The sequence below is a fragment of the Sminthopsis crassicaudata genome, chromosome 6, assembly GCF_048593235.1.
Source record: "Sminthopsis crassicaudata isolate SCR6 chromosome 6, ASM4859323v1, whole genome shotgun sequence".
In the NCBI taxonomy this organism is placed as follows: domain Eukaryota; kingdom Metazoa; phylum Chordata; class Mammalia; order Dasyuromorphia; family Dasyuridae; genus Sminthopsis; species Sminthopsis crassicaudata.
The window spans coordinates 85,375,004-85,393,129 of record NC_133622.1 but is presented as its reverse complement, the minus strand read 5'-3'; the positions used below and the strand labels follow the sequence as shown (position 1 = coordinate 85,393,129).

At 36.0% G+C, this 18,126-nt stretch overlaps 1 long non-coding RNA gene across 1 annotated transcript in view; it reads right to left on the bottom strand.

Moving 5' to 3' along the window:
* Positions 1-1,090: 1,090 nt before the first annotated feature.
* Positions 1,091-18,126, bottom strand: part of LOC141547848 (uncharacterized) — a 33,335-nt gene continuing 16,299 nt past the window's right edge. Inside the window, exon 2 of the long non-coding RNA XR_012483645.1 lies at positions 1,091-1,663. This is a non-coding gene — a long non-coding RNA (uncharacterized LOC141547848). The remainder of the gene's footprint in view (positions 1,664-18,126) is intronic.

Below are 18,126 nucleotides of genomic sequence, written 5' to 3'. Positions count from 1 at the left end.
GAGGGAGGTTGCATCCTCCCCATGATGATCAAAGAAGAATCTGAACCCTGACAGGTTCTTTAGTGAATTTTTTTCCCCTTGTACTACACTACTCAATTAGTTCTTTATTTTAGCCCCACAACTATACCACACCTGAGAATAACCAAAGTCCACTCCTTGTGGTCAGCCACAAGAGATTGTGGATGGTTTTAGTTTCTATCATTTCTCTTTTTTTTCCCCTTTAAATTCCACTTTAAAGGAAATGTTTCTGTGGGAAAACAAGAGGAAAAAGCAGTTTTAAGACCCCATCAGTTCAGTTCTTACATTTGTTCACAGGCTTGATGAACAATAGGCCCTCCTGGGATCAGGAAAGGAACAAGCTGCTCTCCACCACTCCTTATTTCATACCCACACCACACATATATATAGTCTGAGACTAAAAATCAACCCAGCATTTCCCGCCCAGTTGTCAGCCCACCTGAAGTCATTTAGACAGGATTTTAGAGTAGCACCCCCCTCAACTGCTCCAGAAAGAGCATCAGTAGCAGTTTAAGGTTAGATATTTAGCTCAGAGAAGATTCAAGGGAATACACTAGTTTTATTAAAAAATCTGAGGGACAGTCATGTGTCTTCTGTCCCCAGAAGACAGAAGGAGAAGCAATGGGAGGAAAAGGATGCTGGGAAACTTCCTGACAATTAAAGGCCTGAGCTACTCTGAGAGGAGGCAGGTTGCCCCTCTTTGGGTCGGTCTTCAAGATGTAACTACCTGAGTACATGTCAGCTAATGTCAAAGTGGGGATTCCTGAATGTGCAGCTTGGACTACATCATGGTTTCTCTGATTCCTTCTAGCTTGGAAATTCTGGATCTGAAAAGAGGGCAGCCTCTTGTCTGGCACATTTTACAAGGATTCCTATTCTAGTCTGATCCCCTCTACTCTTAAGATTCTGTGGCTTTATGGGTCTCTCAGGACACACACACCGACATCCTAATGTATATAATTATAATATTCAGCAGAGAATGCTCCAGCCCTATGACCCGATTTTATTATAGCTCTATCCTAATGGTGCAAACTTTCACAAGGAAGATGAGAAATAAAATGAAGCAAGATGAGATAGTTAACAAGCATTTATTAAGTACTTTTTATGAGCGAGGCATTGTGCTATACACAAAAGAAAGGCAAAAATACTGTCCCTGTTCTCAAGGAATTCACAATCCCATGGGGAAGATAACATGAAAATAATTAAATATATAGGTATATATACATATAAATATTGTGTAAATAAATAAATATATATATATGTGTGTGTGTGTACATATATATATGTACACACACATACATACATACCCACATAGATCACAATTTACCCCATTGTAGTTTCGCTATATTGCAGAATGGCATAAAAAAATTAAATGGGAATTTAGGGGGAGTTTTACAGAAGTCACAGATAACACACAAAGGCCATTATAAGGTACTATAAGCACTTCTAAAAGAAAAAGAAATTCAGACTTCTTCATACGAAAGGAGGGCCAAAAACTTTTACACAGACTTTCCACATTATGGGGACACTGTGCCCCTAACTCCTGCAATATGGAAGGGATAACTGTATGTGTATTACTGACGTCATATATCCTCATTCCATGTCATTGCTGTAACTTTCTCTCTTAGGACTTCAGTTTCTTCACCTGTAAAAGAACAAGATGATGATTAGATAAGGAGTACTTTGAGTCAGGGGAGGCTGGTTTTTGAATCTCTGCTCTAAAGCTTGCTAGCTAATTGTGTAAACTTGGGGAATAGAGATGGCACCACTGAAAAGACTGAGAGATGTTCATGAGAATTAAGATTTTGCATCAGAATTTATTTTCCTTTTCCTTACAGATGAAAAACTGAAGGAAATGAGAAAGAAGAGAAGGGGAATAATGGCTAAAGATGCAGGATACTGCCCCATAACTGGCTTGTTACCATAATTAAAGAGATGTAGTTCCCTCCTTCATGGCTTTGAGACAACAGTATTCCCATCAATCCTTTTGGACTCCTGAGGTTTCACTACTCCTGTGGCATGAAGTAATCAATAACTGCTAGCTCCTCATCTCATCTGTTGGGCTGCCTGTTCAGAGAAGCCACACTTCTGGGACTTCAGTGCACCCCAGTTCAGGGATAAAATGCAATGCCTTTCAAACATGGAACCTCAGGGTTCATCCTATATTGCTTCTGTTTCATCCAGCAGCCAAGCTATTACAGCCTTTCTGTTATCTGGTTTGCAATATTGTCCTGGGAGTAGAGATGAGTAGTTCTGCATCCTCCGTGACAGGAAGCATGAGAAGGAAGCAGTTTGATGGAAACAGGTGATGGAGAACCTGCTGCTTATTTTAATCCCTTGTCATTTACCTTATATTCTATTTTAAGTACATATCTCTTTGAGTACTATAACTTCATGTGTCTTATTCTGGTGAATTGGCGGAAAGAGGGAGAATGACAGGGGAGAGGGAAGAAGGGGTGGAAAGTCAATATAAAATTTGGGACCTTGGCACTATAATAATAATAAATAAGTGCTAGATCTAAAAAGATTCTCTAGATCTGAATGTCGTAGAGATACTACATGTTTTTAAGTTCATAAGAAGGAAACAAGTATTTATTAAGCACCTACTATGCGCCAAGCACTTTACAAATATCAGATCATTTGATCCTCATAACAACTCTGGGAGGTAACTGCTATTATTTTTTTTCAGTTAACTGAGGAAAAAAAGTTAAATTACTTGCAAGGGTCACACAGCTAAGAGGGATTAGAGACCAAATTTGACATTAGTTCTTCTTGACTCCAAATCTAGCCTTCTATCCACTGAGCCAATCACCTTTGCTGCTGCGGTATAGTCATTTTTCAGTTATGTCCTATCCTCCATGACCCCCATTTACAGACGACAAAATGACAAGACTTGGAGTTTTAATGATATGCCTGTGGTTGAGAAGTAAAACAACTTCTGATTCCAAATACAAACAATTTCCCACTACCCTAATCATCAATCCATGTCTAATATATTTTTCCTGGTCTCCTATTTCCTTGCCCAATCTCTCAAGGATGAGGCTGGTGGGAGATAGTATAAACATTCTCCTTATTCTTGGTATTGTTACTCCAATTAAATCAGATTTCTAATCTAAAGTGAAATTCCCTTTTGCTCTCACTTGAGTAGAGATGAATTCTTTGAATAGATTGCCCAAGGCTGGGGGTAATTTAAAAGTAAATGACATAATCAAAGTTCATTAGAATAGGTTCATTGTAATATTCATTCTCTCATTAATTGTTAACCAATCAGAGTTGATTGTTCCCCTCAGGACCATCCTTCTTCTAAGGGACAAATCTAAGCTATGAGCTTGCAGCCATGATTATCTCTGGTCTAAGAGAGAGACTGCCAGATGACAATCCTTTTATTAATAATCATGCTGGTATTATTAATAAAATGATTAAATTACCCAGAAATTCTGTTCCTTGAACTTTTTAAACATCACCTTCACCAATATTTTACTATCAAAGCCTATAACCTTTTTTTAAAGTTACTCATCATTATTTCTAAATCTTGTTCTTTGTCTCCCCTTTTCTCTCCTCCTTTCTCACCCCCTCACCTAAGTTCCTATTCCTTGAGCTGTCAGACCATAACTTGGAACAGATTGGCCCACAATAGGGAATTAAAACATTCTGCCTATCTGCAGTAGGGCTTGAGATGGGAAGCCCTGCATTATATCAGCCTTAGATAAAGTTTTCAATCTGATCTCACATTTCTTCAAACCCATTTTTCTCTCTAGAAAGTACTAAGCTCAGGATCTAAATATATTCACTTTCCCCCTAAGCAGACTTTCTTAGAATAGGAGAATAATAGTGTTGTTCTATCTATGTAGTTATCCCCAATTCCAAGATACACCCCCAGTCTAAGGGAAAAGAATAAATAATAAGGCAGAAAGAGTTTCATTTTTTCTTTTTAGTGATTTCAAAAGCAAAAAAAAAAAAAGACAAAAACTGGTGATAGTGAAAGCCTCTTTAATATTGCAGACACAACAGCAGCAACAGACTTTAGTATTGACAATCCCTTCAAAAATCTGTGATGCTAATAAAGATACATAATAAAAGTTATTAGATCTGAATTTTTATGAAGATTTTTTTTCTGAGAAACTGCAGCTCTTAAGTTGGATTCTAGTCTCTCTAGTGCTTCAATCTTTTTCTAGAATAAAGTCAGCTATTAAAAAGACAGTGCCTCAGTTTTTCTGAGTCTCTCTAGAGGACTATGACTGTCAGCTACGATTAGATTTTCTCTTCAGTAAGCCGTGGTGAAATAGAAATGAATGAGAGAGATCCCTGTGCATCCTAAAGGAATAAGAGGGAAAAAGGATGTTATTTCTTAAGTAACCTAGTCAAAAGGGTCCTAGACCATGAACAGGAATCTTATAGACTTCAATCTTGCTTGCCCCTGAATAAATAGTTTTTCGAAAAATAAATAAATAAAATGCCACACTTGTGATTTCATCAGTGTAGGGAATTCCCTCTCCCAAGGCAGATCCCTTTTCGGAAGATTATGGGACCAGAGTTGAGTGGGAAAAGGGGAGATTTGAGAGGTTGAGTGGTTTGCCCAGGGTCGTACAGATGATATGTATCAGAGACAAGATTTGAATCCAGTTTTCCTTGATTCTGAGGCCAGTTCTCTATCCATTGCCTTATACACAATTCTATATTGACTAATTCTCTGAATGGTGTATCTCATTGTAACCAAATTGATTATTTAGTATTCCATTTTGTTGCACAAAATAAGTTATGTGTCTTGGGATCATTTTGTCCTAGAATAATTGTTAGATATCTTGACAACTATCTTTCCCATTTTACAGATGAGAAAATTGAGGATTAGAAAGGTGAAGACTTACTGGAAGTGAGCTAATGACAGACTAGAACTCTTATGAGCTATTTCCCAGATTCAACTCTTTTGCACCATACCAGCTGCCTGCCAATCACTATGAATATTTTGCAGAAATATTGAAAAGGAAACTGCATTGCTATTCCCTCTGGGCTCAAACCTTGCTTGAATCTGCATTCAGTATTAACAAGACAAAATTTTACATTTTCAGAATTTTAATGTGCACATAGCAAAGTAAACTCTGGAAACATGTAAATCTCCATATAATTAACTGAATTATCTGCTACATATTTGGATAGATTTTTTTTCCTAATCATGATTAAGTATGAAAGGCTTAGAATTAAAAGTCATTGTTCTCTAATGTAAAAAGATAAATCTGACCCTGAAACTATGACAGCTCCAAAAGTAAAAATTGTAAACGTAAATACTACAACATTCCATGATTCTCACAACCCCATTCAAATACTATGCCTAACTCCAGGCTCTGCAACTTCAGGAAAATAATGAGAAGACTGAGGGACAATTCAAGAGAATCACAATAACAATTATGGGGTTATTATATGAAAGGTGTGAGGCAGCTAGATCATGCAGTATATGGAACACGGGCCTTGGAGTCAGGAGGAACTGAATTAAAATCCAGTCTCAGACACAATTCTTGTTATGTGACCCTAGACAAGTCACCTAACCCCAATTGCCTCACCAAAAAAAAGAAAAAGAAAAAGAAAGGTATGATTTGAGACCATTCAGTCTGAAGAAGGGTAGCAAAAAAAGAAAAAAAAATGAAAGGTATGATTTGAGACCATTCAATCTAAAAAAGAAAGGGCAGCTAGATGGCACAGTAGATAGAGTTCAGGCTCAGGAGTAAGGTAGCTTATCTTCCTTAGTTTAAATCTAGACTCTGACACTTATTGTATGACCCTGAACATGTCATTTAACCTTATTTGCTTCAGTTTCATCTTCTGTAAAATGAGAAAGAAATGGCCAATCGCTCTAATATCTCTACCAAGAAAACCCTAAATGCAATTCCAAAGAGTTGGACACAACTGAACAACAAATCTGAAGAAGATTTGTGTAACATTAGATTTCATGTTTGTGGCAGCCTTTTTTGTAGTGGCAAGAAACTTGAGTGGATGCCCATCAATTGAAGAATGGTTGAAAAAGTTATAGCATATGAATGTTATGGAATACTATTGTTCTGTAAGAAATGACCAACAGAATGATTTCACAGAGGCCTACAGAGACCTATATGAACTGATGCTGAGTGAAATAAGCAGAACCAGAACCCAGCATTATACCCAGCAACAACAAGACTATATGATAATCAATTCTGATGGACGTGGCTCTCTTCAACAATGATGATTGAGGCTAGTTCCAATGATCTTATGATGAAGAGTGTATAAGGCTAGAACTGAGCAATGCACTTGGATAATGAAGCACATGAGACTAATTGCCAATTGGACAGTTCCCTAGTAACCTAGTCAAAAGGGTCCTAGACCATGAACAGGAATCTTATAGACTTCAATCTTGCCTTGCCACTGAATAAATAGTTTTTCCAAAAATAAAATAAATAATAAAATGCCACACTTGTGATTTCATCAGTGTAGGGAATTCCCTCTCCTAAGGCAGATCCCTTTTCTGAAGATTATGGGCCCAGAGTTGAGGGGGAAAAGGGGAGATTTGAGAGGTTGAGTGGTTTGCCCAGGGTCATACAGATGATATGTATCAGAGGCAAGATTTGAATCCAGGTAAGTTTGAAGGTTGACCCTCCCCAGCTGTTCTGTGCTGACTTGATTGGTGGGACAAAGAGGGAGAAGTGACATGTGTGTGGGAGGAAAAGGAGGAGGAAGAGGAAGTGAGACGCTGACGCTGAGTCAGACTCTCCTGGTGTTTGAGGAAGGAAGGTGTGTGAGATTGCTAGACCTAATCCCCTGATTTTGACCGTAAAAGATCAAGAATAAAGACCTTTAGTGATCCTGACTCCAGCTGATTTCTGGGAAAACAGAGTTTCAGCAAAGAGAGTTATTTGCATCCAGAGAAAGGACTGTGGGGACTGAGTGTGGACCACAGCAGCATTTTCACACTTTTTTGATGTTATTTGTTTGCATTTTATTTTCTCATTTTTTTCCTTTTTGATTTGATTTTTTTTTGATTTGATTTTTTTTAATGCAGCAAGATAATTGTATAAATATGTATGCATATATTGAATTTAACATATATTTCTACCATGTTTAACATATATTGGATTACTTGCTATTTAGGGGAGGGGGTAGAGAGAAGGGGGGAAATTGAAACACAAGGTTCTTTAAGGGTTAATATTTTTAAATTATCTATGCATATCTTTTGAAAATTAAAATGCTTTATTAAAAAAAATAGATTTTGGAGCAGCTAGTTGGTGCAATGGATAGAGCACCAGCCCTGAAGTCAGGAGGACCTGAGTTCAATCTGACTTTAAACACTTAACACTTCCTAGCTGTGTGACCCTAGCAAGTCACTTAATCCCAATTGCCTCAGCAAAAAAAAAAAAAAAAGGTAGAATTGGACAAATAGAAAAGGAGGTACATATGCTCACCAAAGAAAATAATTCTTTAAAAATTAGAATTGGGCAAATAGAAGCTAATAACTTTATGAGACATCAAAAAACAATAAAACTAAATCAAAAAGATAAAAACAAGAAGAAAATGTGAAATATCTCATGGGGGGGAGTACAATCTGGAGAGTCAATTTAAGAATTTAAGAAAAGTCATGATTGGAAAAAATAAAAAAGATTCTTGATATCATCTTTCAAGAAATTATCAAGGAAATGGGGAAGAGGGTAAAATAGAAATTAAAAGAATCTACCAATCACCTCCTGGAAGAGATTCCAAAATGAAAACTCCCAGGAATATTATAGACAAATCCCAGAGCTCCCAGGTCAAGGAGTAAATATTGCAAGCAGACAGAAAGAAACAATTCAAATATTGTGGAGCCATAGTAAGTATAACATGCTTGTCAGTTTCTACTTTAAAGAATCAGGGGGATTGGAATATGATATTCTGGAAGGCAAAAGAGCTAGGATTACAATAAAAAATAACCTATGCATAATCCTTCAGAGAAAAAAAAGTGGATATTCAATAAAATAGTGGGCTTTTAAGAGTTCCTGATAAAAAGACCAGAACTGAATAGAAAACTTGACTTTCAAATACAAGACTCAAAAGAAGCATAAAAAGGTAAATCAAAAAGAGAAATTATAAGGGATTCAGTAAAGTTAAATTGTTTATATTCCTACATGAGAAGATAATATTTGTAACCTCACTATTAGGGCAGTTAGAAAGAGTGAACATAGATAAAAGGCATGAATATAAGATGAATATAAGAGGATAATTATCTAAAAAAAAATAAAAAATGAGAAAGATTAGGAGAAAGGAAGAAATAGCATGGGATAAATTATCTGACATGAAGGAGGTATAAAACAGCTTGTAAAGTGGAAGGGAACATAAGGGGGGGAGTTGCTGATAGAAGGGAGGCAGATAGGGGGAGGTAAAAGTAAGAAGCAAAATACTTGAAAATGGACAGAGTAAAAGGAGAAAATAGGATAAACAGAGGGAAAATGGGATAGTGGCAAATACTAAGTCATCCTAACTATGAAAAAAATTTTACAGCAACTTTCTCTGATAAAAACCTCATTTCTCATATAGAGGAGTCAAATTTATAAAAATAGGAGCCATTCCACAATTGATAAATGGTCAAAGACTATAACAGGCAATTTTCATACAAAGTAATCAAAGCTATCTATAGACATTTGGAAAATTGCTTTAAATTACTATTAATTAGAGGAATGTATATTAAAATAACTCTGAGATGCCACCCCACACTTATCAGATTGGCTAAGATGACAGAAAAGGAAAATGACAAATGTTAGAATGGATGCAAGAAAATTGAGATACTAATGCATTGCTGGTGAAGTTGTATTCTGATTCAACCCTTCTGTAGAACAATTTGGAACTATGCCCAAAGGGCTATAAAACCATGAATACCCTTTGACTAGATCTATATTCCAGAGATCAAAAATACAATATATATATATATATATATATATATATACACACACACATACATACATACATACATACATACATACACAAAAATATCTACAGCATCTATTTTTTAGATGCAAAGAATTGGAAATTGGGGAATACTCATCAATATGGGGAATGGCTGAATGAGTTGTGATATATAATTGTGATGGAATACTATAAAGCTATGAGAAATAACAAGCAGGATGCTTTCAGAAAAACCTTAAAAACTTACTTGAACTGATGCAAAGTAAAATAAGCAGAACCAGGAGAACATTATACATAATAACAATAATATTATTTAATCATTAATGGTGAATGGTTTAGTTATTCTTAATGATCCTAGACAATTCTGAAGGATTTATGATGGAAAATGTTATCCATCTCCAGAGAAAAAAACTGATGGAATCTAGATGCAGATCAACACTTTTTCTTTACTTTTTAAAAAATTTTACTTGTTTTGTTTTGGTTTTGGTCTGTGTTTTCTTTCACAACAAAATGAATTTGAAAAAATTTGAAAATTTCTGTGACTACACTTATATAATCTATATTATATTGTTTGCCTTTTCAATGAGAAGACAAGAGGAAGAGAAAATAAATTTGGAACTTGATTTTTAAAAAATGATGTTAAAGAATGGTTTTGCAAGTAACTGGTAAAAAATAAAATATTAAGTCATTTTTTAAAAAGAAAAATTTTTTGACTGCACATGTATAATATATATCAAATTGCTTGTCTTCTCAGTGAATGGGGAAGGGAAGGAGGAAAGAAGAGCATTTGGAATTCAAAAAAATTTGTAAACAAATGTCAAAATTTGTTTTTTCATGTAAGTGAGGAAAAGAATAATTTTTTTTTCAAAATGTGGTCTTAGACACCCACTAGCTATATTGACCTGGGCAATTCACTTCACTCTTTTTGCTAAATTTACAAATGAGTTTCCTCCTCTATAAAATGAGCTGGAGAAGAAAATGGCAAGTCACTCCACTACTTTTGCCAAGAAAATTCCAAAAAAGGTCAAAAGAGTTGGATATAACTGAATAACAATAATTCTTAGGAAAAATGTGTTTGTTTGTCAGAAACTGTACCATAACTGTAAGAAGACTGTGTGAGGTATGGTTTTTCCTGAGAGACTGAGTTTCATGACATCTTTAGAAAAGATTGAAGAGACACAATGAGAGAAATGAGTTTTACCTCTTATCCTGTGAGAAAATAAGCTCTAAAGAGATATTCTTAAAGAGAATTCTCAAGAAACTTGATTATCCTTGGAAAACTGAATTGATCTATGGTTTCATTTTCTGGAGAGAAGTCAGCAGTTGGTCAGAGATGTCTCTGACAGTGATTTTTTTTCACCAGATACATTATTGGAACATTTAAATGTCTTTATATTCTTTGTTAAATTGTTAATAAATTGTAAAGCTAGAAACATGAATACCATTCTTTCTCATATTTAACTTAAATCATTTTTATTGAAGCTTAATATTATTTTCCTTTATTCTGCTCTATTATCCTTTCTCTAACAGAAAAAGAAAGCATTGATAACAGTCCTACAGAAAGTCAAGAAGGGGTGTTTTTATTATTCCATTCACAGCACATACTTGAGTACCAAGAATACTTGGTATTCTTAGGCTATCGCAGCCAAATGTAGGCTTTTTTTTGGAAGAGCATCCATCTTAGAGTATCTCAGTAGCTTCTCTTTTTAAACATTAAAAGATGTGTTGCCTTCATCTCCTGCCCTTTCTTTAGCATCTTTACAAAGCTTTCCTCATTGAATCTCCAAAAAAAAAAAAAAAAAAAAAAAAAAAGTGCATAAAATTCCAAAGTAGTGTTTCAGGGCAGAGGATAATGATCTGGTGACATAGCAGAAAGCCATTTATTGCAATAATGTTTACTCGCAACCTCCCCTGCAACATTTGTCCCTAAAGAAATGGAGGAAGAAGCTGTCAGCATTTTACACCATCAATTAATAAACATTTATTTATTTATCAAATGCCTATTTATTTATACAAAGCACTGTGCAAAGGGCTAGGAGTACAAAGAAAGGCAAAAGACATAAAGCTCACAGTCTAATGAAGGAAGCAATATGCAAACAACTGTGGACATACAAGATATACACATATAACTGAGAGGCCATTCGAATGAAATAACATTTTTGTGACCTATTTCCCTAAATTATGATATCTTGTCTCCTTCCTCCAGCTAGGAAAAGTATGAGTCTGCTCTTCCCTATTATGTATGTCAGCTCATCAGGCAAAGTGTAGCATCATTGGCAGCAGTAACATTGGGTATACTGGTTTCTAACCCAGCAATCAGATAACCATAGAAAACCCCATGGTCTAGATGAGATCATGAACCATCTTTAACAAGGTATATGAAATCAAGGAAACCTCAGCCCTAGAGTGTGATGCTTCCTAGGAATTAAAGGCGTCTCTTTCCATCTCTCCTCTCTGTTTCTCTTTCTCCTTTGATTTCCATTTCAACTTTTTCATTTGTCATCTGTCATTTCCTTGGGTTCATTGGATTATAGATATAAAATAGCAAAAAATCTTATTGATCATCTAATCTCTTTATTTTACCAATGAGGAAACTGAGGTCCATATAAAAGTGATTTGCCCACAACTGCTAGGTGACATAGTTCCTAGAGCACTGGAGATCTGAATTCAAATCTTGCCTCAGTCATTTGCAAGCTAGATGACCTTAATCAAATTATTAAGCTTTCTGCTTCAGTTTCCTCAACTATAAAATGGACATAATAACATCTTCTCCTAAGGCTGTTGTAAAGGTAAAATAACATGATATTTGTAAAGCACTTTATAAAGCTTAAAAAGCTATCTAAATGTAGCAATTAAGAAAATGGTAAATAACAGAACCAAAAGCTTAATTGCATGACTCTGAATTCAGTACTCTTTCCACAGTATAAGAATTCAAGGCCCTATTTCTTTCATTTCCTCTGCGGTACTACAGAGAGTAAGCTCCAGTCACCCAGCAGTATTCCAGAGTTGCATCTTATGTTATCAGAACAAAAATTATACTTGTTGAATCAAAATAATTTAGTCTTTGAAGATTTTCTCTGAATTGAAAGAACCTTTTTTTTTTTTTTTATCACTTCTAATTCTAGTGGCCAAAGATAAAAAGTTCCTTTGTGTAGGAGTCAGAAGCCTCTGGGTCAGTTCTTATAGACCCTCAATAGATCTGTGAATGTCAACAATATAATGGATGTTAAAAACATAATAATAATCATAATGGATGGGATGTGAAGTCTGGGAATGGCTAGATAGAGTGAATTAGATGGATTTGCAATCACTCACATTTAAGGACTGCTTAGATCAGGAAGGAGTTTCAAAGCTGAATGAATCAGCTCCTATAAAAATGTATATAGATATGGTTTAAAATCATTAATAGGCAATTAATAAAAATTAAGCAAAATATGCTGTATATTTTTAAAACATGTCTTAACATGACAGTGAAGATCTGAATCTTCTTACTGATTTTATTGTTCAGAAGTTTAGCAGAGTCAAAAAAATCAGCTTGTATTTCTTCATGAGGTAGATCCTCACTAAGAATATTCAGAGAATAGGACTAATTTGAAGAAAACTTTCTAGTGATTATTTCATCTCCTTGTCATTAAACTGAGTGATAATTCATTATCTCACCAATTGAATACATGATTTATAATTAAATTTAAAACCAAAAACATTAACAATTCAACACCTTTAATAGTACTACTTAAATACAAAATAGGCTTTTGGAACAAAGGATTCTTCTTCTTCTTCTTCTTTTTCTTAATTAGAGACAAATGGAATTCTGGAGTTCATGGTATATAAATAGGTGTCCATCTGCCCAACCATACAACTGCCAAAATTCTTTTTCAAGTGCTTCCTCATTTTCGTAAGTATTCTGATGTCTATGAAGAATTTAATTAGCTCCCTCTTGTGGCTGAAAAAAGAACCTACAATTGGCAAAGGTTTGTTGCTTTCCTATCTCAGATTTTTTTAAAATCCTGTTATACTCTAAGATAAAAAAGTAGAAAAAGTCTGACCTTCCGCTTTGCCAGGTCTAGGCTTATAAGCATAGGACTGGAAAGGGTTTGGAGGCCAACTTCTTATAAGTCACGGATAAAGAAACTCAATCTTAGAATAACAGTGATTTACTCAAAACTAGTTAAGTGTCTGAGATATATAAATTAACTCAGATTTTTTGACCGCAGATCTTTCCACTGAACCGTTCTGATTATAAACTATGTGTGGTTGTTTATATGTATGTTATGTTATAGGACCCAAGAAGTCATTGTCATTCTCAGAACAGGAAAATTCTCCCTCATTATTCATGAAACTTTCTACTTTATCACCCAAAAATCTTTGATTTGAGTTAGCAAGCATAATCTTGATTTTTAAATATTTCTGGATATTTAAATAGGCTGTCAGATATTTACATAGTAATGTGAATAAGTAACTTTCACCCTTTCCAAGAGCTGCCACTTGTCCTCTACATTCCTTCTTAAAAACAAAATAAGATGAACAAAATAGGGAAATTGGAATTTTAATGAGTTAGAAAGAAGGAAAGAAAGATGAGAAATTAAGCATGGGATATTTTATAGGATAGAAAGCTTCGGTAGAAGGATCAAAGGAGAGTATCCAAAAAAAATGAGAGGAACTCAGAATGGTAGGTAGAAAGATACAAAAGAAATAGATTACTTTGTACTGTGTTGAGGGCTATTTCTAGCTTCAGGATAAGTGGCTGTTAGTTTTTATTTGTAAGATCAATCAATAAACATTTATTTGGTGCACACTCTTTCCCAGGAACTGTGCTAAGTATTGGTGATACCAAAAAATAAAATAAAAAAAAAAGCAGTGCCTGCCCTCAAAGAACTTAACGATCTAATGGGAAGATAACACCCAATACATCTAATACAAGCTAGATTTAGAATAAATAGGAAATAATTAACAGAGAAGGCACTAGAATTAAGAAAGATTGAGGTGGGCTTCCTGTAAAAGATGGGATTTTAGTTGGGACTTAAAGGAAGCCAGAGAGGTGAGTAGTCAGAGGGAAGGAGGGAAAGTGTTCCAGGAATGGGGGAAAGCAAGAGGAAATGCCTAGAGCCTAGAAATGGAGTATCTCATTCATGGAACAGTCAGAAGGCCAGTATCACTGGATCAAAGAGTAAATATTAGGGAGTAAAATATAAGAAGGCTAGAAAGGTAGAAGGGGGCTAGGTTACATAGGCTTTGAATGCCAAACAGAGCATTTGTATTTGCTCCTGGCAGCAATAGGAAATCACTAAAGTTTACTGAGTAAGGGGAGGAAGGGCTGGTATGATCAGACCTGGACTTAAAGAAAATCACTTTAGTGACTGAAAGGAGGATGGATTGGAGTGGGGAGACTTGCGTCTGGCAGACTCTCTTGCAGGCTATTACATTAATCCAAATGTGAGATGATTAAGAGTCTGTACTAGAGGAGAAGAGGAGAATGCAAGAGATGGCACAAAGCATATTGATAGGCCCTGGAAACAGCTTGAATGGCATGGAGAGAGAGAGAATAAGGAATTCAGAATGGCTCCTAGGCTGTGAGCCTGAAGAACGGGGAGAATTATGTTGCCTTCTACAATAATTGGGAAAAAGGAAAAATGGAATTTAAGGAGAAAGATGATGAATTTAATTTGGGATATTTTAAGTTTAATATACAAGATTGGAGGTCTTGAAAGAGACTGGGATAGGAAAGGTAAATTTCATTATTACTAGCATAGAGATGGCAATTAAATTCTTGGGAGCTGATAAGATCACCAAGCAAAGTATATTGTAGATTATAAAGGGAAAAGAGAAGAGAATCCAGAATATATTCCTGAGGGGGATCCAGCAAAGGAAACAAGGAAAGGGCAGAAGAGAATAGTGTCCCAAAAACATAAAGAGAAAAGAACATTAAAGAGGAGAAAGTGGCCAGCAGTATCAAAGACAGCAGAAAGTTTGAGTATGAAGACTGAGAAAAGGCCATTAGATTTGGTAACTAAAATCATCGGTAACTTTGAAGAGAGCAGATGTTATTACAGAATTTGGCTATGAAATTTTAACCCCGGTGACTGGAAATCTATAGCAAGGACATGTTTAGCACCTGGACAAAACTTGTTGTGGCTTTCTGAGTATAGTGAACTCTGTAGGATACAAGCCCATTGAAATAGGCAACCTGAAGTTAATATACCAGTCACCTCTGACCAACTAACAGGTGTAGGTCCTTATGCAGGCACTTTAGTGCAGAGTAATTATTCTGTAGCAGCATATGAGCAAATTGTTTTGCTGCTAACAAAGCATGGGGCACCCTCCCAAGAAGACAATATAGAGGCAAAGCATTCACTAAAATAGAGCAAGGTCCAAATGAACCCTTTGCTGATCTCATAGGACATCTGCAGACAGCTGTCATCAAATTATTGATGAACATGCAGCAATAGAAATTATGATAAGACAACTTCAAGGCTGGTGCTACTTCTAAATATTTTGCACACTTTTATGTACAGTATCAGATTTAACACATCACTGGCATACCTTTTAATCCTCAAGGACAGGCAATAGTAGAGAGGAGAAACAGAGACCTCAAGATGCTCCTCCAAAAACAAAAGAAAGGGAGAGCCACAGGTAACCCTAGAGAACTTCTAAATTTAGCTTTTTATACTATTAACTTCTTGTTTTTTGACAAAGATGCACTGGCTCCAGCAGACAGGTTTTATAACCCACCAGAAGGGCAGTGTTCAGTGTGAGCAGCTCCACTATCTTTAGATAATTGCCAGGTGATGTGAAAAGATCCAGAAAGTGGTAAATGGAAAGGACCATTTAGGTTAACTGCTTGGGGGAGAGGGTTTGCTTGTATCTCTACAGATGGAGAATGATTCAGCTGGGTGCCAACGAGTCATATTTGCCTTATCCAGTGGAGAAAGATGGAAAAGACCCTTGAAACGAAGGAGAAGACCCAAGAAACATCGGGTGGTTCCATTGCTAACTGTGCCTACCACCGAAAGAGCATGGCAGTTATGACAATTGACTCATGGACATCAAAAATTATTAATAAGACTGTTGCAGGATTTCAAAACCCTCAGGAATCATTAGAATCCCTGAGACATGATAAGACTGTTATAGGACTTCAAAATCTGCAGGAATCATGAAGCAATGGATAATAGATTGGTTTTGGACTATCAGCTGCTGAAGGAAGTGTATGTGTGATTGTTATTTGTATAATCTCCTTCTAGGACTTATGGACATGTATAATTCCTCATGTTGATTCATGTTGTTTGTTACATCACTACCAGCCAGTGTCATATTACTATGTGCTTATGTAATACCTCCCAAGCTGATGGATTTATGTATACCTGTTTCAATTAAGACCCTTCAGCTCAGAGGAAACCTGCTAACAATATCTGGTTTGACTCCCCATTTCCTTTGGTGCCCACCTCCCTTCCTGAGAAGTTAGGGAGGGCGTGACCATCTGTGTTCTAAAACAAAAAGAAAAAAGAAAAAGCAGATGTAGAGGACCCAAGATAGTGGGGAACTCTGGGAAAGGTATATTTGAACCAAGGATACTTATAGCAGGGTGTTTACTCAGTATGATTGATTAGATAATGGATTTCTAGTTCACATATACTTAGTACTTAGTGTGTTATGGTGATGTAATGGTTCTACAATTGGCACATGCTCAGTGTACTGTAATGATGTAATCGTACTAAGGTATTTAAGGGCTGGGAGGACTTGAAACGAAAGGACTCTGTCCTTGAGCCAGCCTCGTGGTGGCTCTCCTGCCTTTATCACTTCTCCACCTAAGACCACGGCCCATCCAGAGATACTCAAGAAAGCTAGTCCGGACATTATATTATGGCACCTGAATGTAGGCCATAAGAAACACAAGAATTACAAGAAGAAGACAGCCATCTGAGACGTATTTGTGAGTAGGATCCTCCAGAGTTCCTTCAGTAACTGATAAAGCTGTTTAACCTGTGAGGAAGGAAAGGGAGAAGAGACCCAGTAAGACTTCTTTAGTCAGGGTAATTAAATGGTCAACACATCAAAAGGCCAAGCCAGGAGATTGATGACTCATGAAAAATGCCTGTTCTGACCACAGTCCTCTTTTCCGTTTGAAGTTTGCCTCCATGACATGAGATTTAACACTTACTATAGCATCTCACCCTACAACCAACCATCCAGGGGTAATAGTGATGCTTGCATTCCTCAGTGCATGGACTCAGATAACAGCAAATGCACAAACTTACTAACCATGGTATGGAGAGAAAATATCCATAAAACAAAAAACAGATAATTGTTAAGGACCATGCCTAGATGAAGGGGCAGATCAATTCTCTGAGAGCCTCCACAGCTGTGAATCATAACATCTGAAGGAGTTGCAAAGCAACCTTTACTGACACAGGTGTTGCTTATGGACTGGGAATGAAATAAATTGGAGGCAGAGGGAAGAGGAGAGAGGTCAGAGAACAAAACTGCCTCTTAGTCTCCCTGTATCATCATCATCATCATCATCATCATCATCATCATCATCATCATCATCATCATCATCTTCTCACATGAAGAGATCCATTCTACAGGTCTGAGTTAGACCTCCAGCAGCCACTGGCAGATGGCTCCCATATCACAACAGGCATCCTTTTCTTCTTTTCATTCTCTACTATTCTTAACACAATGCATAAAATATAATAAGTACTTGAAAACATTTGTTGAATGGATAAGTAATGAAAAATATCAAATATGAATTCTGTGTTATCAACTTTTCTAAGTATGCTACCTCAGAAATCTACCATATTTACATGCATAATTTCTTCCTTTTACTCCTAACATATTTAGAATAAAACTAATATGATTTTTTGAAGCATAAAAGTCTAGATCTTCTCAACCTCAGCAGTATTCATTAATTTTTGAGATTCACACTTACTAAAGAATAGTGATTCAATCAGTCACACAGTTTTCAGTCTAAAAATTAATTGAAAGTGATGTAAAATCTAGACCTGTTCTCATATCTCCCTTGCTCTGGCAATTCCTCAGTATTTTAAAAAAAAGTCTGTGAAAAATAGTGTTGTGTTTTTTGGAAGAGGGACAAAAAGAAGAGAATCTACAAATTGATTAAAAGATAGTATAGGATTTTCTTTCCTTTCAAGTTTTAGGTATGAGTATAAGGATTTTTGATCCAAAGTGAAAAGTATCTGGCATCTTCTACAGTCC